Source organism: Myiozetetes cayanensis, unplaced genomic scaffold, assembly GCF_022539395.1.
Source record: "Myiozetetes cayanensis isolate MyiCay16 unplaced genomic scaffold, myiCay2020 scf1, whole genome shotgun sequence".
Taxonomy (NCBI): Eukaryota; Metazoa; Chordata; class Aves; order Passeriformes; family Tyrannidae; genus Myiozetetes; species Myiozetetes cayanensis.
Genome location: NW_026086604.1, coordinates 53,954,384 through 53,980,027, shown reverse-complemented (window position 1 = coordinate 53,980,027; position 25,644 = coordinate 53,954,384).

Here is a 25,644-nt window from a genome sequence, read left to right as displayed (position 1 = left end):
TGCTGCTCTGATGCTCAAGCAATGCATTCATATTTCATGTAAAGCAATATTCCCCCACCAAACTGTTCCTTTATTAATAATGTTCAGGTTCACTAACTCATCAAAGTTTGTAGTATTACAAGCTCAATATCATTCAGCTACCTTGGTTGATACCTCATATATAAAGTGTTTTATCTTGCAGAAATATCAACTGATTACTCTTATTGCATTTTATACAGTAATAAGTTAACAGAGAGAACACTTTCAGAAAACCCCAACAACAAACATAACAGAAGTGCTGGTTTCATATCTTCACTAAAGGAACAAATAAAAAAAAGAAATATTAACTTGCCTTATATTCCATGCTTTAAAATCAGAATACCACTAATTAGTGATTATTCCAATAATACCAGAATACCCCTGAATAATTTATATGATTCTTAGATGGTGATATCTATCTTTAACTATACTTCCATTATATTATTTTCCTTTGGACATTTGATAGTTGCTAAGTTCTAACCCTGTTTTTGCCAGGCTTTATATATATATATATATATATATATTTTTATGTATATAAATACTGGAAAAACAAGTGTTTAACATCTGTAAGTTGTATCTACTTAGATTTAAACATAGACATTATACAGCAGAAGAATTGAAGCACTTGCATGACAAGATGAAATGTATGTTAAAACTACATTCTTCAGCCTTGACACGTTGAGTCTGAAAATAAATGTGTTCACAGGCATCTGGATCTTATTTTACCAGCAGTAATTTTGTGAACTGGTCAAAATCAAGGAATTTTGAAGGAAAAAAAGACAACACAATAATATAATATTTTTCCCATGATCAATATGGCAAGAAAAAAAAGTAAAACCTTCAGCATCTTTATAGGTTTTCACTTGAATTCTAATCTCAATCTCCTAAACGTCATGGTTAAATAGACCAAAAATCTAAAATATGACTTATAGTCTGCATAAAATCAGACACCTGGAATTTAAAACATTTGTAAAAATGAACTATATTCAGAACATATAAATAATATAGTAGAGTTCATTATGATGATATTTAAGATAGTAGGTTTATATCCTTAAAATAGTTCATATTTCTTTAACTATTTCTTGCATGTTGCATTATTATACAGGTCACATAACGTAGTTTGGGGTTTTTTTAATTTCCTTTGTGTGAGGATGGTCTTGTTTGTAATTCTTACATAATTAAAACCCTACATTTTTCTTTTTAACTTTCCACTCTTCTATTAATATTCAATTTTCCTCTTCTCATGGTCTGGTATTTTGGAAATACTCACAGCAAGATAAATGTCTTTTCATGAGAAAAAAGTTTATTATTTCTGACAGTCATATTTTATCCATTTCTACAATACAGTATAAAATGTATGCATGCACCTCATGCAACATTTGAAAACCAAAAAAAAATACACAAACTCAATATATTTGCAAAAAGCCTTTCTTCACATATGAAACTTGACACATATTTTACCTTAAAAATATCATGCTACATGCATATAGCATGTCTGTAATGCTAATAGTTAAAATTCTGGCATAATAAGATACTCAAGGTTTCATGGTAAAACTTCTCTGCACATTCACAGTCTATCACCTTGCAGTCACAAGTACCAGCTGCAATAAAAATAAATTGCTGTGAAGTGTTGTCCTACAGGTAAGCACTTGCCATTTAGTACCACCAGCATGGCAAAATAGATTGTGACCCCAGATCTTCATGGCTGTTGGATTCACGTGATTTATGATATTACAGGGAAAGCTTACTTTTATTTCTGTGGAGGGCAAAAAGAGTTCTGACAACTAATCAAGGTGCTTCATAGGTGCTATAACTGACAAATTTTGAATCCAGAAATTTCCTTGAGTTTAAAACACACAGGTTAGTTATCAACCAATAACACTTGAAATGGTAGTGCCAACATAAGGGTAAAGCCTGGAGTTCTAAATTTAGAATCTAGCTTTGCCTACTTTAGATATGATTATCCATGAGTATCAGAAAACAAAATTAAATCTAATCAGAAGTAAAATGAAACAAGTAGTTTTCAGTTAAGAAATACCACAACTTCTATGAAATACATGGAAAATAGATCTCATAAGTAGAATATTTTTCATTTGAAATTTGAAATTTATTACTGATGTACTGAGCATTAAAAATCAAGAATAAAAATATATTCATAATTTTTAAATAGTACAGTTTTTTCAACTTTGAACTGTAAAATTGTTGAGAGTATGATCACATATTAGTACTGTTAAACATAAAAAAACAATAGTGGAGATTAACCTAAAATGGAGCAAGATTTAGGATGACACAAGACAGACTAATGGTCAGTACATGTAACACCTTAGGAGCCTAAAATATAGTCAATTTAACCACATATAAGTATAAAATGATCTCTCTATTTGCAGGTAATTACATATGGCTGAATTCAGAATGCTCTTCTAGCTCTTTCTCTATGTAAAATGCTCAATGAATATTTTGTGGGAAGGTTATGCGCTTTTTCTATAATAAAGACTAAAATTTGCAATGCCACTTTGAATATTATAACACTGAAGAAAAGACAGCAAGGAAACAAGGAGACAGGAGTAAGAAAGAGAAGTTTTAGAATGTAAATATGAGTATTAAAAGCTGGAAGGGACAGATGAACTCCAAACAATGGTCTCAACATGAAGGCTTTGCCTTACAGTACCTGCCAAATTGCTCTATCATAAATCTCTTTAGTTCCATCACAGAATATTTGAAGATAATAATTCTAGACATTTACTATCCACCCAGGGACCATACCTTTCCCTGATACCCATGTGACCAAGTAGTTCTACATCTGTTCAAATATAGAGTGCTCATTTGGATTTCTTTTGAAGTCTATTGGACCTCAATGGAACAGGATCTATTTATCAGAAAACGAAATCATGTCCACACATCAGCTGCATTTAAAGCCTGTAGTCTTCTCTTTGAAAAAAAAAAATCACAGAATGACAGAATCATTTGGGTTAGAAGGGACCTCTGGAGATCATCTAGTCCAATCTCCATGCCAACGCAGAGTGCCTAGAGCAGGAGCTCTTCTCGGTGGGTTTTTAATGTCTCCAGAGAGGAAAACTCCAAGCTTGTGGGTGTGTTTGACCCCTTTGTTCAGGTTACTGATAAATTGAGTAAGACTGGACCCAGTATTGATCCCTGGGGAATGCCACTGACTACTACTCTAGCTGGATTCTACTCCATTCATCATGACCCTTATTCTCTTACCTCTAAGGTCTGGGACCCCTGAGAGCCACCCTCTGCAGTGAAGACAGAGGTAAAGAAGGCATTCAGTAATTCCATATTTTCAGAGTTTTCCATTACCAGGACACCCATCAGATTCACCAGCAGCCCTACATTTTCCCAGAGTTCCTTTTGCTTTTAATATATTTGTAGAAACCTTTCTTGTTGTCATTGATGTCCTTTGCCAGAGTCAATTCCAAGTGGTCCTTGACCTTCATCATTGCATACCTGCATAGTCTGATGATGTCCTACAGTTATCCCATATATTTCTGTCCCTTTTTCCATATATTTCTTTCTTGTGCTTGAGATTTACTAAGATCTCCTTGATCATCCATGCAGGTCTCCTGCTCTCTTTGCCTGATTTCTTCATCACGGGGATAGACTGGTCTTGAGCTTGGAGGAAGTGGTGCTTAAAGAATGACTAGATATCTTGAACTCCCTTCTCTTCTAGAGTCAGAGTCCAACAAAGCACCCTTCCAAATGTCCCACTGTATTCTAATGCTACAGGAATAAAACTCTGTTGATCACTGTGTTGATATAAAAATAATCTTGATTTACTTAGAGAATACTTAACTTTTGGGTTTTTGGTTTTTTGTGTTGTGTTTTTTTGTGTGTGTGTGTGTGTGTTTTGTTTGTTTGTTTTTTTGTGTGTGTGTGTGTGGGTTTGTTTTTTTTTTTTTTTTTTTAACCCAAAGAAGTCTTGAACAGGAATAGTTTCTTTCCTTTTCTCAATTCTTCTTCAATTCTTATAAAAACTTTCACTGGTTGCTGGGTAATATTGTAAAAATACAAGTGCTAATCCCTGTAATCAGGACAGTCTTTGCAATGGCTTACTAGCTCTGTGGAACTTTAACATGAGCTTAATGCTAAGTATACATTTAAGTGTTCCACAACCAGGAATGTTTTCCAGAATGAAAGGTAAAGTGAAATAAGTGAAAGCTTCAGAATATCTGAATAAAACTAAATTAATGCAGCTTACTAAAGCAAATTGAAATAAATTTCATAGATGTGGAAAGCAACAAGAGACTGAATAAAAACTGAAAATACTACTCATCTAGACTCTGAAGAGGAAGGACAGGTACTTTTAAATTACCAAAATGAATGACTTGTAAATTAATAATTATTCTAAGACAAGAGAAGATAGGAGTTCTTTTGGGGAAAGCATGCACATTGCTCGGTGTTAGTGGTTTGGGAATATCCTCCAAGAAAAAATTAACAAGCATGCTGACAACTTCAAGTAGAAATTGTAATTTATAATAACCATTTAGTACATGAGAGAAAAATAAGTATACAGAAAGGAACAAGATAATATTGTAACAAAAGTAAGTTTTTCGAGGACACTAAGTATAGGTTAATGATAATGGCCCTTGCTCATCCCATGGTACCTCATGCAGATTTTCATTCCTTGCTCATCATTTCTTTGTGGTTTTTTTTCCATCCACCAGGATGTGGTGGATTTGGTTGTTATCAAACCTTTCATGGCAAGGATCATTTTCTCTAGAGCCACTGTGCTAAGATGTGAAACAAGCAAAAAAAGATTTTCCAAATAAAATTCTGCTTTGGTATTCTGTATCCTCTTTCTTGGTTTTAAATTAATGTATCAAGCTATTTCCTGCTAAGAATAAATTATAACCTTAAATTACCTGACTTAAATATTTAAAATCCTTACCAGCTTTGAGTGTAATAGACTTTTATTCTTCTTTCTTTACTGATTCTACATAAAGCTATAACAAGATGTCCTTTCTCACATATACTATTGCTTATTTTTCATTTATTACAATAAATATTTATTAGTTTATATTAAGCAAAGGTACAGGATTTTATTTATTATTTTCAAAATGGCACAGAAAATATCTCTGTGGATTTGCAGGTGCCCAGGCACTGGCAGGACTGCAGGGTGGCCTTTATGAGGAGGGACTGAGGCTGCCCTCAACCTTCCACAGCCAGTTCCAGCTCAGTCCAACTCATCTACAGCAGGGCATGGCTGAGCCCCGCAGCCATGGGTGGTGGCCTTTCAGAAAGTATATGTCTGATAGGGTAAAAAAATCCCCTGAGGGTAAATGGTAAGTGATTTCCCCATCTTTATCTCAGCTCATGTGCTCAGTTAAGGAGGTAAAGGGAGAGAATGGATGGATGGGTATCTGTGACAGTCAGACGAGGTCAACCCACAACATCATCATAGTATAAACATGTATAATGAAGCTTCAGATTAATCAAATATGTCTTTCCAGTAAAATAAGACATCTGCATGAAACCCCTCAATAATAGGAGTACCAGTTATAGTATATACTCCAGTCTTCTTCCTGTGAACTAATCTAACATTGCTAGAAATTCAGATTTAGAATGTTTTCAGCAGAAAAATTGAATTCCCACTTCTGCGTGTCTGAAACTCACAGCATATTTAACAATATTCAAGGAGAACAAAACCCCAACGGGATGTTTTTCATCTGAAAACAAAATTATATGTCTTCTTTATAATCTACTAGGTAAATCAGTGTGGTAAAAGACTCATTGTCTTTTACATAATTATCCACAAAACAAATTCAGTTTGTAAAACAAAGGTGGTTACACATTGTTATGAAATTGTCTTGCTTTGGGTATTTTATTGATTGATATGAAAATCATAATGAATTACCAGTCACTTTTCTTACTAGCTACTTGACTTCAAAATCATTGGAGAACATTACTTACATTCTAATCACCGTTTATCATTCATCTTTTACATTGTATGAAGGAAATGTTCTTCCAAATGTTATAAGAAATTCTCTATATGAACTGTGTGATAAAGGAATACCTAAGAATGCACTATTTCTTTTTTTCCCTGACAATGTGTTATGATTACAGAATAATGGAAAAGTGAAAGGAACCACTGATCTATGATATTCTTTCCTTGAGACAGATAATCAGCAGCAGTTTTCCATTTGTCCCATATATCTGTGTTATCTATTGTCACCTACTGTACTGAAGTTCAAGTACTCCTGTAAATCCCCTCTATATTTTGTCTGTTTATACCTTCAGGTTACAAAATGATTGGCTGAGTGTCTGGATGGTGATGCCAAACTTAAAATATCTTCTAGGACTGTTAACTGTAACACACTTCCTTTCACTTCTGGAGGAATGCTTAAATGTTGCCAAAAAGCAGTGTTTTTTGACTTTTTCCGAGGAACATTGCAGGTCTTACATTTTTGCAAAACTATGCTATAAAGAAGACTAAAAAATAGTTAATTTTCTGGAGTCTAACCATTCCTTATTTTGATGAACAACTGAAAAGAAAACAGAAGTATTTCTACAAATGAAAAAGAATGAACTATGAAACAAAGTGAGCCATATTCACTAATGAATTTGCGCTATATGTTTCAAATCTAAACCACTTCACTCTGTAAAATATTAGTTATTAATCTGCAACAGACTTTTTAAAAGCAAAGATTTCCCCTGACTGTTATCATTGAAAGTCAAAAATTTGTCCAATCATTTTGTAGAAATATCTTGCTTACACCAAGTGGAAATGAAACTGTTCTTGTCCTATAGTATTGTCAGCAGATCAAATGCCACTTAAACCACCCCAAAAAGAGCTCAAGATTTCAATGTGAATTTAATTCCCTTTTTCTTACCCAAAGATTAGCTTCTGCTGCTTAAGTCCCAGCCTTTTCATCTTTCTTTTTTTTTAATCACCATTCTTTTGTTTTGTTCCCCCCCCCCAGTTTCTTTTGAATTGAGAAGCTGTGACCTTTGAGAAGAGAGCTGCTCTGTCTTTCAAAATATGCTAATAACACATAATTGAAGAAAGTTTCCAGTAATAATACAGTGCTGAAAATGTTATTGATAGTATTATACAATTCAAAGTCAACTTTAAAATTATTTGCATCATTCTTGGATGTAATTTTCTTTAAAATGTAAAAACCTTTAAAGTAAATGAAAAAATCTTACCAGAGAATGATACTTATTTGCAAATCATACTCTGAGGAGCATATTTTGTTAGAAAGCCTTATCTGGCAGAAAAATAATGTAGGATCTCATGACTTTGCAATCAGTTGAAGATATAGTTGAAAGTATGACAAATGAAAAAAATTAAAATTCTATCACTACTTTTCCTGTTTTATCTTCATATAATCTTATTTTTTCTCATTCCTTTCTTCTGTCATCCTCTCGAACCCCTTGGCTAATAATTCTTCTCTTGTCCAACACTAATGCATCTCTGAATTCCCTATCAGCAAATAGCTTTTCTCCCTACTGATTCAGCCATTCTGCTTCTCTTTCAGATAACACAGTTCACTTTACACCTACCTCTTATTCACCACACTCTCATTTGTCCCACATATTCTCTATTGTCTATGCCTTCATTCACTCCTCGCTCTCCTGAAGCTTTCAGGAAAGGGAATAAATCAAAAAGAAACATATGTCTGATTTTTAAGTCCTGTACTCGTTAGTCCATCACGTGAAGCTGCACAAGTTCGGGTCTGTTCTGGCTATGGCTGATTGCTTCTTTAGGGGCTCGGAGTTGTTCAGAAAATAGAAACTGTATCCTGTCTGGATGATGTGCAACTCAGCTTCAGAATTCAGCAGCAAATCTAACAGTTCTCTCCTGAATGCATGGCAGTAATGTCCTTGAATTTGAAGCACATAATGGGAGTGCGGAGTGCCATTTTTTTAATAAACAGAAGGGGCAGTATGTTGAAAAGCTGTTTATTGACACCCTTATCCAAATAAGGATCTGAAAAGAAGGATTTCTTCAAAGACCTCTTTCAAATTATAGACATGCTACTGTCTCTTAAGAAGAGGCATTCATAACCCATCTTTTTTACACAATTTTTGTTCTTCTTCTTTTTTTTTTTTTTTTTTATTTTTTGCCCTCTACACACATTTTTGCAGATTATGAATCTGCTTTATGTCAAAATTTGTCATCAAGGTGGTGCAGCATGCACAATTCACTCCAAATGCCTAAAGTTTGGCAAAATTATCAACACCTAAAACCAACTTTAGAACAGGAAACATTAGCCAGTGTTCACCTGCACTTTATGAGTTAATATCTGCCCAAACTATAATTACAATTTGTAGCATGTAAATTTTATATGAAGCACCATCAGGAGCTACATGATCTTCTAGACACCTTTTTTTCAAATCAAATTATTTCCATACTGTGTCCTTCACAAACCAACAATATGATTAAGTGTTCTATTCTGAGCACTCCTATATCAGCCAGGGCCCAAATGTGTATTAAGAAAAACCATTCATAATATCAAATGTCTACCTACACATTTCAGTGAACATTTTGGACAGGAAAGAATCATTTGCCTGCAACAAACATTTTGCATTTTTAAAAACAGTTAGCCTAATTTATGGGCCCCAGAGGTATTCTGACACATAAAAAGGGTAACGATCTAGGAAAATTGAAAAGTGTGATACTGATTAGGCATGTAAAAAACCATATCTCTACTCTGCATGAATCATTACAGAAAGGTTTCATAATATGCTCAAAGCATTATTTAGTGACAGAAATGGACATTTAGAAGTATAAACATAGAGGAGCAAACAGAGCTCATAATTTTATAAAAGTTGAGGTAAGTTTCCTACTGAAGAAAAAATAATGGAAATTAATCTGCCATCTTGAGATCTCATTGTAGTGAATAACCCTTTCATTGAAGGCAGATGTAAGTGGAAAATTATATTTACACTGAAGAAGCTATAAATTTAAAAGATTAAGATGAAAACCACTTTTCCATTTTGATAATAACCTCACTGGGATCAACATCTTTCTCCTGCCCTGCTACCTGCATTTCAGTTGCTAACTAGTTACCTGCAGCTAACTAGCTGCAAATAAGAAAAAAAAATCTCATTCAAATAATTGAGTAACTTGTGAAGAATGGAAAGGAACAACTATTATTGAATACTGTGACCAGTTTCACAAATTGTAGACAGCACTCTAGCAAACTTTTTCTTTGTGGTTTCTAAGAGGCTGAGTGAAGGAACACTAAAGAAAAAGGATAAGATGATAGGATAGGATAGGATAGGATAGGATAGGATAGGATAGGATAGGATAGGATAGGATAGGATAGGATAGGATAGGAAACTTAACTTGTGTAAAGTAATGTCTTAAAACAAAGATGTGTGGAAAAAAATCCCATAATTTACGAAAAATTTTTTTTTAAATGTAAGTGGACCAAAATTGAAACGATCAATTAATCAAGTTTGGGATAATGTAATTATTATCTATATAAGCTTTAAAACTATTAAAACATGACAAAACTGTGCCATTAGCAGTAAGTTATATCTTTGCTAATTACATGAACTTATCTTTGGACCCCATTACAAATATTAATTTTACTTCAAGTCTACCATTTTCTGTTATCAACTCACCTCATGTGAGAATAGGAATAATTGTATAGCAAGTGCATGAACATTATTGCCGTGTGTAGATTTTATCTTCCAGCTTCAAATGAGCATTACCTAAACAACTCTGTGAGGAAAACATTACTTTTGAAAATCTTGCCTCTGTGAGCACTGTCTTTGTCAGTGTTGTTGCATTCAAAGTACTGAAAGTAAACTGTATTGCTGTTTCAGAAATAGTTATTTAGAGTGTATGTCCAAAAAGTTGTTTTATTATGGCAAGATGACAGCTAAAAGGAAAGGTAGGAGTACAGAATCTAAGCATTCCCACACCTCATTATCCTGCAAATACATGGATTGCCACAGCATGAAAGCAGTGATTGCATTCAAGAACAGTCAACAAATCTCGGTGTGAATAGTCACTGTGAGAGGCTTGAAATGAGGAAAGTTGAAAGCTACTTTTGTGCTGCTCAAAGACTCATTCAGGGATGTAGGGGGTGAAGCTTCATCTCTCCAGTTTAATAACTGGTTCATTTTAATTAAGCAATAAGGTATGAGAGGGCATAAACTGTACTGCATTAATTCATAGTAAGTGCTCTACTGCTAGGCATGAAGCTGAAGGGTAAGTCACCATCAGTGCAACTAGGCATGAATTGCCTCCACTGAGTGTTCATTTTGGAGTGTCTTACGGCCACTGTAAAAATGCTACTGCTTTTAAAATGTTTTTATTGTTAACAAAAGGTGTGCACAAATACAGTTTTAAACTGCTTTAAACTGTTTCCCATTTATTCTGTTTTTGAAAGTCTATACACTTATTTATGAAGGGAGGATTTCACCTCACCCTGCACGATTCCCATCTACAATAAAATTAGTGGTGGTAGTGGAAGAGAGTAATTGGAGGTTTTTTTCTATTTGACTATCCCAGGAACTTCAGCTCTTTTCTAAAGTGTTGATATTCAGAATTGTCACAAATATGAAAAAAAAAGTAGTGATTAAAAAAAAGTTTAGATTAATCTTGGAAGTTGAAAATTCCTAGTTCTGAGCAGGAGTCAGATTCTTTTTCCTGTTTTGCTGTTGTTGAAACTGAGTTAATCCCTTGCACTTCAGCAGAATAAGTTCCTCTACTTCAAGCAACTACTCCGTATTCAAGTTACAGAATGACTCTTACTAGAATGTAATGAATTTTGCAGAGCATTTGCTTGTTCCTTGTCTCTTTACCTCTTGGAGATTTCATGCGTGTTGCATCGTGGAACCACAAACAAACTCCCACAAGGCATATAATACACAGGCTCCCACCATACCCATTCTGAGTTAGATCTCACCTAGCTTTGATCCAATAGTACTGCACTCCCACCACCAGGGGAGAAAAATGAAGATTGACATTTAATAATATAGTAAAAGGCACAATGCACTTAGTATTCTTTCAACAAAACCCTTATATTTTATTTTAAAGTGCAGACACGCTTTACTAAAACCAGAAATTTAAAGTATGTTAGTTATGTAGATGGACAGACAAAAGCATACTAATAGGACAAACAGAAATGTTTAGTAAAACTTTAAATACCTTTCATCCATTCTTACAAGTTCTATACTAATTATTGTTCCTTTCATTATTGTTCTTTTTTTTCTTTGTGTCATTTTTAACATGGTTAGTATCCTGTTAAAGAATTTCTGTCTTATTTTTTCATTTGGAAGAGTGCATGTTAGCACTGAGACAGGTCCTAATCTTACAAGCTGGCAACACATTCTGTGTATATTATCATCAAAAGTAAATTTCTGTCATAATATGAGACCAAATGTATGGACTGTCCTGCATTTGGAGTACATTGCATGATTAGATTTCTTTATGCTGGTGAAAACCAATTAACAACACAATAGGATATGATACAATGCAACCACCCCATCCTGTAACAAAGTAATTATTGCATCTTTTCCAAACATTATTTCAGGATTTTCTTTTCCATATGGTATATGAAAGAAATTAATTGCCAGTGTTGAGATGCTGTCTGCCAAAAGGGCTCTTTGGCAAGAAGTAATTCAAGGAGCAAATAAGTTTTCGTATATAATTAGCTGATTGAATGACCATATGAAATAGGTAAATTTTATTATTCATGAATAATTCATGTCTAAATATGTTATTGCTACTAGTTTTCTATAAAGAGCTATTTTTGAGATAGTGAAGAAAGACAGGTATAGTTTTTATTCATAGTATCAAAATTTAGAAAACAGTGTAGAAATGCAGCAATGTCTACTAGTGGTACCAAGCTTTCATATGGCCTGAAATCTGCACATTATGTTGTGCACTCTCAGAGGTTAAATAATCCATGTTATCTTCACAGTAATTGTATTTTCTATTTGATTGCGAAACACTTACATGTTACTGGTAAACAAGGCCCATTTTCCCTTCAGTGTTTTATAAATATGCAGAATAAACATACATTACAGCAAAAGGAACCAGTGCATCTCATCTGGCTGATTCTCACATGGTCAACACACTAATGTTGATAATTGCTTCTAGTCATAAGCAAAATACAACAGTTACCTTTCCAGGTCAACCATAAAATTAGTGTTTGAAACCCTCATTTTCACATTTCTGAAAGTAGAAAGGTACAAGCAGGTGGATCTGTATTCTAACTATAGAAGAAGAAAGAACACTGACTAATAGTGTAGGTTGGACATTAGGTAACTGGAAAATAATGTAAGGAGAGGCACCTTTTCGGAAGAATTTATAACACTAAGCTGGAACTTGTTTTTTGCTCAGGAAGCCTTTTTCTGCCTGCAAAGTACCTCTCTCAAGAGGGTTAGATTTTTTTTTTTTATCTTTCCCTTCTGCATTTTGGAAAAAAGTTACAGAGGAGACTGTGAGTAAACCTCTCTCTCTGGTATACAGGAGAGATAATGTTCACAGACATGTGCAGGACCTCCTCTGCCCAGAGAGTGTAGGGGAAGATAGAAAGAAGATAAAATGCCCTGGAGAAAAGTGGAACTTACTTTTTCCCTGAGGCCCAGTGCTGTCTTGCAGTACTGCTAGTTTTTCTTTTTAAGTTTTTTTGGTGTCCTTGCCTCCAAAATAAACTTCTTTGAATTCTTTCCACTACCTTGATATTTTTGGGGAAATACCGGCATGTATCTTACTTTACAAAACTTTTCCCTAGTGGTGGTCAGTGTTAGAAGAGAAAACTGAAAATGGTATGTAGCAACACTGACATACAAGAAGGCTTATGTCTGACATGTTCAGGTTTACAAGGAATGCTTTTTATTACCAATTAGACTGATAGGAAATGTGTCAGTTTAAGAATTTGAAATGAAATGGTTTATATTTAAAGATAAGCAAATTTATTTTTGTTTGAACTAAAATCCAAATTGACTTGTAGAGAAAGCATATAAGCAGACACACAAGTTATGGTCAAATATGTTGAACATAACATCCATTTCATCCTGGTTAGAGGAGCTATTTTAGATTCTAGAAACTTAAGAGTTACAGTAAAAAATCGGAATAAATAATTTGCAATAACTATGTTTGAAGAACATACTCTACTTCAGCCTACTATTCTATGTCATATCTAATTCTAAGATTTTTTATCAAATCCATTTGCCAGCATTATTAGTATAAAGCCAGAACAACTTTCAGTAGAATATTTTTGTGCTGTTATCACAACAAATCTATGATAATTCCATCAGCTATATCTTTTTGAATTTTTAATAAGCTTGACTGTTGCTCAAGTAATTTGTTTATCATCATAACAAGGTTTGACTTGGTTTCTCTAGTTGACAAACATAGCACTGTGAAGAAGAACAAGCATTGATAACTAGCCTCTTACTGGCAGTGACCCAAATAAATATTTGAAAATCAGACCTTCTCTTTTCTTCCTATGGTCATTTTATTATTGACATAGGATAAAATGTTTATGAGGGAATATTAGATTAACTGTACTTTGTGAGAGCAGGAAGAGAAGAGTAGGAGGGAAGGAGATGAAACTGGCAAACCAGATAAACTCTGAAGGAGTCATGTGAATTTTAATAAAGGTTCAGAGAGTCTAATGTGGCAGAGATGTTTCATAGACTCTTTGCAGGCAAATTAAGCAATGAGTGCACCATGGTACACTTCTGCAAGGCTGCAGAATAGCACATTAACATCCCAACATCTTTAAAATAAAAGATCTGCAAAATTATTCAATTGCCGTGCATATTGAATATTAATGACATTTAATACTGCAGTTTATTAACCTTTTACATTAGTGGTCAAGAATGAAACACGCTGGGAACAAATGCATGACAGAAGGGAAAAATGTTTCTGACGGCTATTGGGCTCCATTTGACAGTTAATAAAAACCATCAAGTCCACATTATGTTAGATTAACCAAGATCTGGATTCTACTTGACAAGTCATTATTATTAAAGGCAAGTGGAGGGTATTTTCAAATACACCCTGGAGTGATGCATGTTAAAATATGTATGGCAAACTCTTGAATGTCAAGGACATTTTGTGCAGTGTATAATGGAAAACTGCATGTAATGTGCAGTTTGGGAACTATTTTATGTACCTCTGAAGACCTCAAAGCATCACAATGAATGTTTTATTGAAAGCTGTCATACTCGGTGCTGGGACCAACTGTATTGCAGATATTTATGAACAGTCATCAGTTCAGCAGCTCAGAGCTTCTGCTAAAGAAGAAAAAGAGAAGAATGCGACTAAATAGCCCATCTTTGCTTTTCTACTTTCTTCTCACTTCATTACCTGTGTTACTCTAACATATTCATTCAGGACTGTGACTTTCACCTTAATATTCTTGTTTTTAAATACACAAAATTCTTGCTAATTTTGGTCTCAATATTACACATGGACGTTATTTTCCCAAAGCCCAGCCATTTTCTATTCTATCTCCAGGGGTTTTTTTATTGAAGTGAATTATTTTTATTTTACCATTCCTTTCCTTTTCCACTACTGTTTAAAGTCAGCTTAGGATTTAGGGATTTATTTCTTGGGATAACTAAAATTAAAGTCAAAAGTCTATGTTGCAGTAGTCTAGGAACTTTAATGTTGTACAGAAAAAAACTGATTCAGCTTTGTAGTCAGTTTTTAACAGTCAGTCTTCTTCATATTCATGGGAACTGTTCTGTTTTATCAAAGAAGATTATGTCAAGTGTAACTGTTGTCACTGTACAGAAGGCCATTTCGCAACACTATCATAGGACAATTTGTTCTATGATATGCCCTCTGCCTCTGATTCTCTCTCCTCTTAATATAAAAATAATGTAATTCCTCAGTAAGTGGAAAAATACTGATTAAAAATACTCCACTTAGATTGTTCTACAACAAAGCAATATTTGATGCCAATTTTTATATTTTTCAGTTTCCTTTTTAATTCCATATGTTTTGATCTTTATCAGCCTTCAAGTCACTGTGGTCTTCCAATGTTTGTCAGGAGAGGATGCTAATTTTTGAATGCACTTTTGTACTTTTTGGGGCTGAATATCATCAATGTTTGTTTGTTCTAGGACTTACTGAAATTTAAAAAGTGATGAGCAGCAAAAAAATAGCACAGGGAAAAATGATAATGATTAATGTGCAAATGGTGGCTTTGAGGATATATGCCAGTGAGAAGGAATAAAGGTGGTAAAGCAGAGTACAAAGTGCTTCCTCTGCATGAAAAATGTGAGATAGTAATGATGATTTTTCAATATGTCCACATCTAATTCTTGCTTTTATGTCACCTTTTATCATATCTAGAGATGGACCATGAAAAGGACATTAATATTTTTCTTTTCTGTGTATGGTAGTGTCATGTCATCACATAGAAATTTAGATTATTTCCTGTAAGTTGCCACAGATTCTGCAAAGCTGTAATATAAATCTTATCTCTGCTATCATCATGAAAAGATTACCTTACCTTTGTAATGGGGGAGAAATTTTTAAAATTTCTGATTTCATATACTCACTATTGTGATAACAAAGCAATTACCTCATCTTTTATTCAGTTTAGGATTCACAGAAATCCTAACTATGATGTGAATTATTATATGGATAGGAAAAGGTACCACACTGAATGACAGCTCTTCTTGACTCAATTTACTAATTGAAATTTAATTTATTATATAAAAGATTATGATGGTTTTTCATTAGCCAGTAGGAAATTATTTTTGAAATGTCCATGTGACAATTTAACACCACTTGAAAATGCAGTGGTATTGTATAATACTTCATAATCAGCTCTCACAAAATTATTGGAAATCCTGGAAAATAGGAAGTCTAGATTCTTCTATTGAGCAAGCTTTGTAGATCTAAATTTCTTATTGTATGCATAAGACTCTTGAACATAATCCCTGCTTGATCAGGAGTTGGACTACATGGCCTCCTCCAGTGCTACCCTTCCATCCTATCCATTCTGTGTGAAAACCAGTCCTAATAATTACTACTGAGACCTGACTTTCCTATTACCCAGATCTAAGAAACAACTAAAGGGTATACTAGAAATGGTGGATGATCAGTCTTCCTTTTCTTATTTGATTTCCAGTTTTTAGCTAAGCAGAATTCTCTGACACCATGTGTAACATTAGTATTCCTAGGTTAAAAAAAACCTTAACATTCAGATTGAGATAAGAAAAAGAGTATAAAAAGTGTTAAGAAGTGTTTGAAGAAGATTTATGATTACTCTCAAGATAATCTTTATCAATCCATAAAAATAATTTTCAAGGTAAAGACTGTAGGAAGAGGCACACAGACACAACTATGTAGTCCAGGACCTTATCTCCCATAATGACTCATAAGAATCTTAGAGAAAAAAACAAAGCTGAGAGAAACTCTACAGAGATCACTCATCTAACTTTCTTTGACTCATCACTTAGGAACTTTGTCAATTCTGTCTGGACAAAAGATTTTTTGTCTTGTAATCTATTCTCCAAGAAGTTTTTTTAAAATTTTCTTTTTGTTATGTAAAAAAAAAAAAATAATAATAAAAAATCCTCTTCTTTGTTTTAAAAACTGATAAAATTACCTTTTTTCCCCTAGTTTCTCTGTTATAAGATGTAGAAAATAACCATTCCTTATGCACCTTTTCCAGATTGGCATGGTTTCACGTACATTTCAGAACACCTCCTAAATCATTATCTTCCAGGCTAAGCAGACTTCTCTTGTGGCAGGTACACTATATGTTTAATAATCTGTCATACTTTTTCTCTGTATCCTGTTAATTCTACTGCATTGTCTTTCGTAGGTGATTAGCTAGGTAAGTATGGTTTTCAAGTATGAACACAGTATAAATTTGTAAGTGTCACTTGTTTACAAGTTCCTTCATAACCATTCCTAACATTCTTTATTATTATTGTGTAGCCCTCAGCAGTACTTTTTTTCATTGACCTATGGAGAATAAACCCAAAACATATTTTCTGGGCCTAAATAGCTGAATTAAGCCTATGTTATCCATCTGTGTATATAACCAAAATTTTCATATGTGTTTCTTTTCCTTTGCTGCTGCTGATTTTTAGGTGCCAGCAGTCCCACAAGACAGTTTTTGACAATATTCTTGGTTTTGTAGGGTTTTTTTAAAAATATACTAAGATTTATATTGTTCCAAATATTTTTTCATCACAAGAAATATTTAGGTGTCACCATTCCCAGCTTATTCTGGATCATGTAGGAGTTCATTATAAAGCTCAATTTTCACTACAGAGCTTTTTGATATTCTGGTGGTGATGTATTTTATGCATAAACACTGACTATTTGTATAATCAACTTTTTTTTTTCTGGTCTTTGTTTCTTGTATGTGGACAGTTATTAATTCATAAGGATCTTTATTGTTAATTGATGGTATTATAAATTCTTGAAGACTTTTCAGCAAGAGACCTTTGGAAGATTTTTTAAAGCCATGTTTTTATGAATATTTCTAAGTTATTAGATATGGAATAATGCCAGTCCTTCTCATCTGCATATTAGTTGGATATTATACAGATATTTCTGTGAAATTTATACCAAGATATCAAGGTGCCCTCTGTGTGTTCAATATTTTGATTTAAAATGAACATGAAGTTTCTGATGAGTCATATTTTCAAAGGGTTTGCTTTTTTTTTTTTTTCCAAACTATGATGATAACTGAGTGCATTATTACAAAGTATTACTAGAAGAGATGAGTGAAATACACTGCTTTCAGTTAGAGGTCAACTGTTCTGTCAGGTGCTCTTACCTGATCCTCTGAAAGAGGGTGCTTTTTGTCATGACATTGCTCAAAGACCAAATGTAAGTCCCCAATTAATTATTCACCAATATTCTAAACAATCAGAACAAAAATTGATTAATTACACCAAGGGCTGAAAAACATTTTGACCCCTACACAATGCTAAATTAACATACCAATTTTTGTATTCCTTCTCTTTGAAATTTGAGTCTCTGATGTCCTTCTTTTACTCACCTAACATATTAATCTTTAAGGTTTTTAAAGTCACACAGTTGTCATAGTTTTAAGGGGTTCAGTATCCAGGAACTCTGCACTTAAAAGATTATAAGAACTGGACAGGAGATTCAAGCTAAATCTTCAAGTTTAATGAATAGTATAAATCAAATATAGCAGTGTCTCATGACCATCATCATCAATTACAAGTAGAGTGTTGACAGTTAGTATCCTACTCAACACATGAGAATATGTCTTGATATTATACCAGGATTATGGAAAATATAATGATTTGTTTGTGAAATATATTGAGTGGCCATAATTTAAGGCATTCTGTTGTAAATATTTTACACAATACATATTCCTCTCAAATATACAAGATACCTCTGATAAATATATTTGCTTACACATTTTCTAGACATTTACTGTGTAACAGAATGAAATAGTAAATATTCTGAAGATTTTTACTCCTTGAGAAGGTTGTAAGTATTTGAATTTTCCTGTAAATTATATGCTTACAATATTTCCTTGTTAAAATGGTTCCTGCTAATATTTCAGAATAACACTTTAGTTATAACAATCTGTACCTAGCTATTTTTCAATTACAGTGCCTTTTTTCCCCCCACTATCTCTTAATCACATGTTTACAACCCTTCATTTTAACATACCACTCACTTTCAATCTAGAGTATTCCTAGAATTCCAGAACCTCAGAATGGTTTGTGTTGGAAGAGACCTTAAAGGTTATCTAGTTCCATTCACCCTACCACAGGCAGGGACACATTCCTTTTAGCCAGGTAGAAAAGAACCTGGGAGTTTGGATTGACAGGAAGCTAAACATGAGCCAGCAGTGTGCCCAGGCGGCCAAGAAGGCCAATGGCATCCTGGTCTGTATCAGGAACAGTGTGGCCAGCAGGACAGGGAAGAGATTCTTCTCCCTGTACTCAGCACTGGGGAGGCCACACCTTGAGTATTGTTTTCAGTTCTGGGCCCCTCAGTTCAGGAAGGACATTGAGCTGTTGGAGCGAGTCCAGAGAAGAGCAACCAGGCTGGTGAAGGGACTTGAACACAAGTCCTATGAGGAGAGGCTGAGGGAGCTGGGGTTGTTTAGTCTGGAGAAGAGGAGGCTCAGGGGAGACCTCATCACTCTCTAAAACTACCTGAGAGAAGATTGTAGGCAGGTGGGGGTTGATCTCTTCTCCCAGGTGACTATCAGTAGGACAAGAGGGCATGGTCTTAAGGTCTGACAGGGAAGGTTTAGGTTAGATATTAGGAAGAAGTTCTTTACAGAGAGGGTAATCAGGCAAGGGTAATCAGGCATTGGAATGGGCTGCCCAGGGAAGTGGTGGATTCTCCGTCCCTAGAGGTTTTTAAGATGAGACTGGATGTGGCACTTAGTGCCATGGTTTAGTAACCGTGGCGGTAGTGGATCAAGGGTTGGACTTGATGATCTCAGAGATCCTTTCCAACCCATCTGATTCTATAATTCTTCTATGATTCTATAATTCTCAATCAGTTTGATCAGGGCCCCATCCAACCTGGCCTTGAACACTTCCGGGGATGAGGCATCCACAACTTCTCTGCGAAATCTGTACCTCTGCCTCATCATCCTTGCAGAAAATATAATATCTAACCTAAATCTACCCTCTCTCAGTTTAACCATTCACCTTTGTCCTGCCACTTGTTAAAAGTCCCTCTCCATTTCTCTTGTCGGCCCCTTTAGGTACTGAAAACCTGCTTCCAGTTATAAAAGAGGTCCTTCCTAGTCATTGAACAGGTGACCTGCTGTTCAGATCGCTTCATTATCTGAATAAGCATTGTTAACCCTGGTAGAGTTATGCCTTGCAACCAGCTGTGCCAAGTGGTGGCCACAGAAGTTGAATAGGCTTACAATCACTCTTGTAAGTTCATAAAAATGGATCAGAAATCTTGGAAGTCACCAAGGCACCCTTATTATTTACTTAGCATTTTTAGTAATAAAAAATTAGTATTTACTTATGGATATTCCAAATATTAATTATGTCTCAGTCATAGTGTGCAAAAATATAAAAAGGTGGTGCCTATGGAGAACGATATATAGACACAGGCAAATATTTTACTTCCCAACTCTGTCTCTGGACCACCTACAAATCATCAAAACAGGTTGTGATCTCCTGAGGTTTTTAACTGGGAAACAGAAATGTCAACTTTCTCTCAATATGAAATTCAAAAAATACTTATCTTTCCTCTGTGAAGCCATATATCTAGCAATTTGCAGTGTTTGTATATGGTAGCATCCATTTATTTTCTCTTAGTATTCAGATTTATCGTTATAAAAGATCTTACTTATTAACATAGGTTAGACACTGACATTTGAGAGAAAGAAATGGTATCACACTTACAAGTGTAAAACTAAAAATAACTCCCTTGTCTGTCCTTCAAAATATCACTGCTGTCTCTCAGATTTTCCATAGTCTTAGATTGAACTGAACTGCTACTGTGGTGTGCACTTCTGTTAAACACCTTATTTCTACAAGTTATTTATTCAGTAGTGACCTTTGTAATAAAACTCTTAAGATGAGAGATGTTGCACATACTGAAATTACAGAGCTGTTCTTGTAACACTTCAGTTACCTTACTCAGAGATTTGTAAGGAGTATGATAGCCCTCAGATGGCTCAGTATGATTAAACAAAACACACAATATAGAAATACTAGAAAAAAAAGGAAAAAAGAGTTTTCTATGAGGATGAAAAACTAATGTTTTTATTCCATTAATTATAAATACAGATGCACAAGTCTTGAACATTATAGTCATTATAACTAGGATAAGAATCAACGTCAATGTAAAGGAATTGCAATATAAAGAAATGTCAATATAAAGGTAACTATCAAGAGTTTTAAGGTGATTTTTCCTAGATTTTTTTTTTTATTCCAGGATTTAAAAGATGTCAATTACATGGTAGAAATAAACTGTTTAATCTAGCATAGTCAGTATTCTCAAAATGTTAAATAATAGCCTACTACGAACTTCATTAAAATTCTTTTAATGAAGGAGAAAGAGTTGTGGATCCTCCTGCAATTTAAAGTGCTTCATTAAAATACCTTACATGTTATGTAATTTACCTCTTTTTTTTAAGTCCATACAAGAAATAATTTCAATAAAACATTTATATGTCAATATTCTATCTTCTGAAACTGAGTCTTCTAATCAGTAACCTGTCCTGAAAAATCAGGGAGAGTAACATGGGACCAGAACAGAATGTAAAATTATGAAAATATTTCTGAATGAAATATTTCAGCATGAAATTATTATGAAAATATTTCAGCATAAGACTAGGTACCAGAAGAAACAAGAGGATCCTTGCTTTTGAACTCTGTAGTACTTATGACATTTAGTCAACCCTCTACATGGCTTAAGCCTTCCTTATAGGTGCTCTTTCAAGTGGCACTACATGCCCAGAATAAATACAAATCATACCAGTGGCTCTCTACAGAATGCACTAAAAAAAAAACACTAGAGAAGAATAATACAGTATAGAAGCAGACTTCTGTTTTAAAACTCAAACTATATATTAATATTTATCCATAAATTTATTTTATAGACTTAACAAGATTTCTCTTGTTAGTGTTGCAAAAACGGGGACAAACAGTGCGACAGAAGAATTAAAGTCTTTTACATTTAGTTCTTCAATGGAAATTGACTGAAAATTTGAATAAATTTGATCCAGACAGGTAGTTTATTCTAACTGGGTCTGTTTGATTTACAATTTCCTGAACATATAACATATAACAATTTAAAGGTTTAAGCTTTAAATTTGTTTCTCACATAATATGCAAAATCAAAACACAGAAGTGAAAAATGGGCAATTTTCAAGGTTTGCTTGCACACATCTTGGGTAAAAGGGGTTTGTCTAGAGTTTGACACATATCTACTCAGAGATTTTATTAATTCAGTTTTGGGTTTCTTTGATTTTAAGGTGACTTAAAATCGTTGTTATCAACATTGTCTGTATAAAATATGGAGAATGCTTGAAATTGCTTCATATAAAGATTCAGAGATAAAATTGATGACTTTGATTTCAGTGTGGGATGGGGAGTAAGAGTATGCTGAATTCAAAGTAACCTACTATTTGCACTTAACTTACAGAATTAGTCTTCTGTTTGCCAGTTAGAAGACAAAGAGGAATAGGAGATTCACAGTGAATTTGCTTACTTTTCAGATTCCCTCCACCCACCCCCCCCCCGCCCAGTTTATTTTCCAGACAAATTCTATCTACAAGTGACATTTAAGACCCAGCAGCAGTCTGGTTGGATCTGTAGCTCAGGTAGTGTAAGAGGAAAAGCCTAGAATTTCCAAAAGAAAATTCAAAGCTTCCAGTTTCCTGCTCCTTCAGTTGTTTTCCTTGTTTTTGTTTGTGTTGGTTTTGTTTTTGTTTTGTTTTGTTTTGTTGGTTGGGATTTTTTGTGGTTTTTTCCCCAGGCATCAGGGCTGCTGTATATTATCATTACTCACTTGTCAGTGCCAGTAGTTCTGGTTTTGACAGAGACATGACAACTGAGTCCTTCTCTGTTTTACGTGCTTTGCTATTCTGCTCCACCATAAACACTATTTTTTGCAGGAAATTTTCACCAGCTGAAAATTTCTTACTGGGTAACTAGTGTCACTGTTTAGACCCTGAGAATGGATGCTTGATTGCTTTTGTCCATGCAGTGAGCTCTTACCTGAAGAAGATATACTGTGTGGTGGATTATACAGGAACTTCTCAGAGCTAAGGAATCTGATAGATCTTGGCCTCATTCAGTTCTTGCTGACCAGAAAGGCACTAGCACTTCTTCTGATACCCGACCTTATAATAAGGTACATACAAAATAAGGTATAAAACCTTACTGGTACTTGTGCAAATGCTACTAATGTAGCATTTGTAGAAATACATATATATATACGAAAGCTATTTTAACAACCAAACACTCAGAAAAGAAGTCAGTTAAACAGGAATAACAGGATATAAAATTCCAAAGTTTCCATGAGAGTAAAGGAAGCCATCCCATTTCAGAAAACCTTCTTGGTACTGTGCTAATAAGGAAACACAGTGAGTGCTCTAAGAAACTTGATGTTTGTCACTGCTAACAACATAATAAGGTATAAAAGGAGGTTTCCATTTTTTTTTATATTCATTTATCATAATATTTAAATGAAGGAGGAAGAGAGCAGGGAAAGACAGATAAAATTGTGACAGCAACCAAAATGTCCCAGCCAGTTCTGAGAAAAAGACACGTTTACAACTGAGATTTGTTGCAGCGTATTCTCTCATTCAGTAGACTGTACAGGGTTGTAAATACGGAAACAGATAACACAGCAAGGAAGAAAAGCTGCCTGCAGTTTTTGACTTGATGAAAAAACGAAACACTTTATTTGATTTTTGGTTTAAAAACCCCCATAATCTTAATGACTTTCTGGTTTCTGAAATCTGTGACCTATGAAAGCAGTTTCCAAGTAGTGTCACAGACCAAAAGCAAAAATAGAATTCAGTTGCACTGCATAGGATCTAAATCTAATCCACCAGACAACTACATGATGTCAGGGATGCATAAGCATAGTGTAGCAGTCAATTTCAAGTTTCTGGCAAGAACTTCTTAAAGGTACTTTTCTATAGCTTCCTGAATAAATTATAATAACAGCAGTAGTATTAAAATATTAATTAATTTACTCTTCTGAGCATCTTAGTGTTTCAGCATGTCTCATGTTACAAATACCTACCTTGCCCCACAGAAATATTGCAGCACAGAACACCTGATGGCAGCTGGACCATTCACTCTGAATTGTATCATGCTTTTTATTGGCAGTTTTATTTGACTGCCATGATCATTTCCTCCCAGTTTGCAGGTGATGCAGCCTGAAGACAGCTGAAGGGCTGCATTAGATTTCAAAGTGGGACACAAATCTGTGCTCACAAACCTTCAGGTCTGTGCTGTGGTCAGATCTCTGACTCTGGCAGGAAGTTTTAGGAAGATGACTGGCTGGAATAACCTGTTGGTTTGATTGGTCTGAGGTCATCATCATTTCTGGTCTCCTGTGTCTGCAAAGTGGGAAGAACTTATTTCATAAGTCCCAGCACATTGATCTATAATGGTAGCACATGCCATAGATTTTCACAAAGTGCATTCTCTCATTATTCATTCAAGACTTTGTAAATGTCTCTTTCTTTATTTTTATATTATCTCAATTCTTGAATGATCTCTGTGAATATTTTCATTTTGAGTGGTTCAAATGATCAGTAGGTGACCAGGATCATAAATGTAGGAATCCCCTCACCTTTCCTCATTTCAAGGAGAATTCTTTATTCATTATCTATGTGTGATCTGATCACAATCTGAAAGGTGAGTTAGGTGGCATACCACTTAATGTCCAAAATTGAGTATAGAACTATAATGACTTGCATTTGAACAAATTCTGAATGCAGCAAAGCCATTATAACTGATTGATGTACTCAATAATACAACTGAAAAGAGTCATTACTGAGTCACCCACAAAGGGAATACTGGCACAGTTAGAGGCCAACCAGTAACATTTTATGTAGACTTTATTAATTAATCAACAAAATATTATTATTTTCCATAGCCACAGGTGTAATATCTAACCTCTTGAAAATACTTAAATAAACCCAATATAGAGATGTTGAGTTTTTGAAGCAAGACAAGATTTTCCGAAGTAATTATTCAAACAAATGTAGTTAAAGAAAAAAAAGATTTAAAATAGTTACCCCTTCCCCAAAAAACCTTCTTCATTTCCATATTGAGGCAGCATCAATTTAAGACAGTTGAAAACAATTATTTTCTGATTTTGACTCGGATATACTATTTTTGGTTGTAGTTTTTTCTTTCTTTTTCTTTATTTCCCTTTTTCTTTTATCTTATTTTTTCCTTTTCCTTGCTTCTCTTGTCAATCTTATTTCTTTACTTTTGGATTTTTTTTTTCTTTTGATTTTTCCTTTTTTCTTTTTACTTGTGGGTGAGAAGTGGTGATATTAAAACCAGTGTGGCATTTTGGTGTACCTTATGTCCTGTTGAATGTGACAAAGTGAATATAGTTTTATTTTGGTATCAGGAAAGATGACCTTTCCTTGATAGTATGGAATTTACAACGAAATAAAAAAAACCCACCCTGATGTACCATAAAAAATCTCAAACTTTGTTTTGCAGGGTAGACCAAAACTCAGTCTCATAAGTATGTACTAAAATGAAAAAATTAATATATAGCTAGGAACAATGGTTAATACTTAAATGTATTACTTGTAACACTTACAAGTAAGTGCTAAATGATTATAGTATAATGTAACATTTCTAATACAAAGATAGGTGTGTGCACAAGTATGTATATGCATAAATGCATATATATAATTAACACAATTTAAAATCATTTCATTTTTTTCAAGGGGAGAACATTTCTAAACAGAACAAGTCAAGAGAGATGGAGCAATACTTTTGGAAACAGATTTTGAAAATCACCTTGTCACAATTATTTTAACAGCTATATCCTTTTGTTATAAAAAACAGTCTCCAAGCCTACGGTTGTATTTATTACTTTCCTTTAAGCTTTTGTATTTTCTTCTGTTTACTGTTTTTTTTGTGGTTTTTTTTTGGTTTTTGTTTTGTTTTGTTTTTTTTGATGTGGTTTTTTGTGTGTTTTTTTGTTTTGTTTTG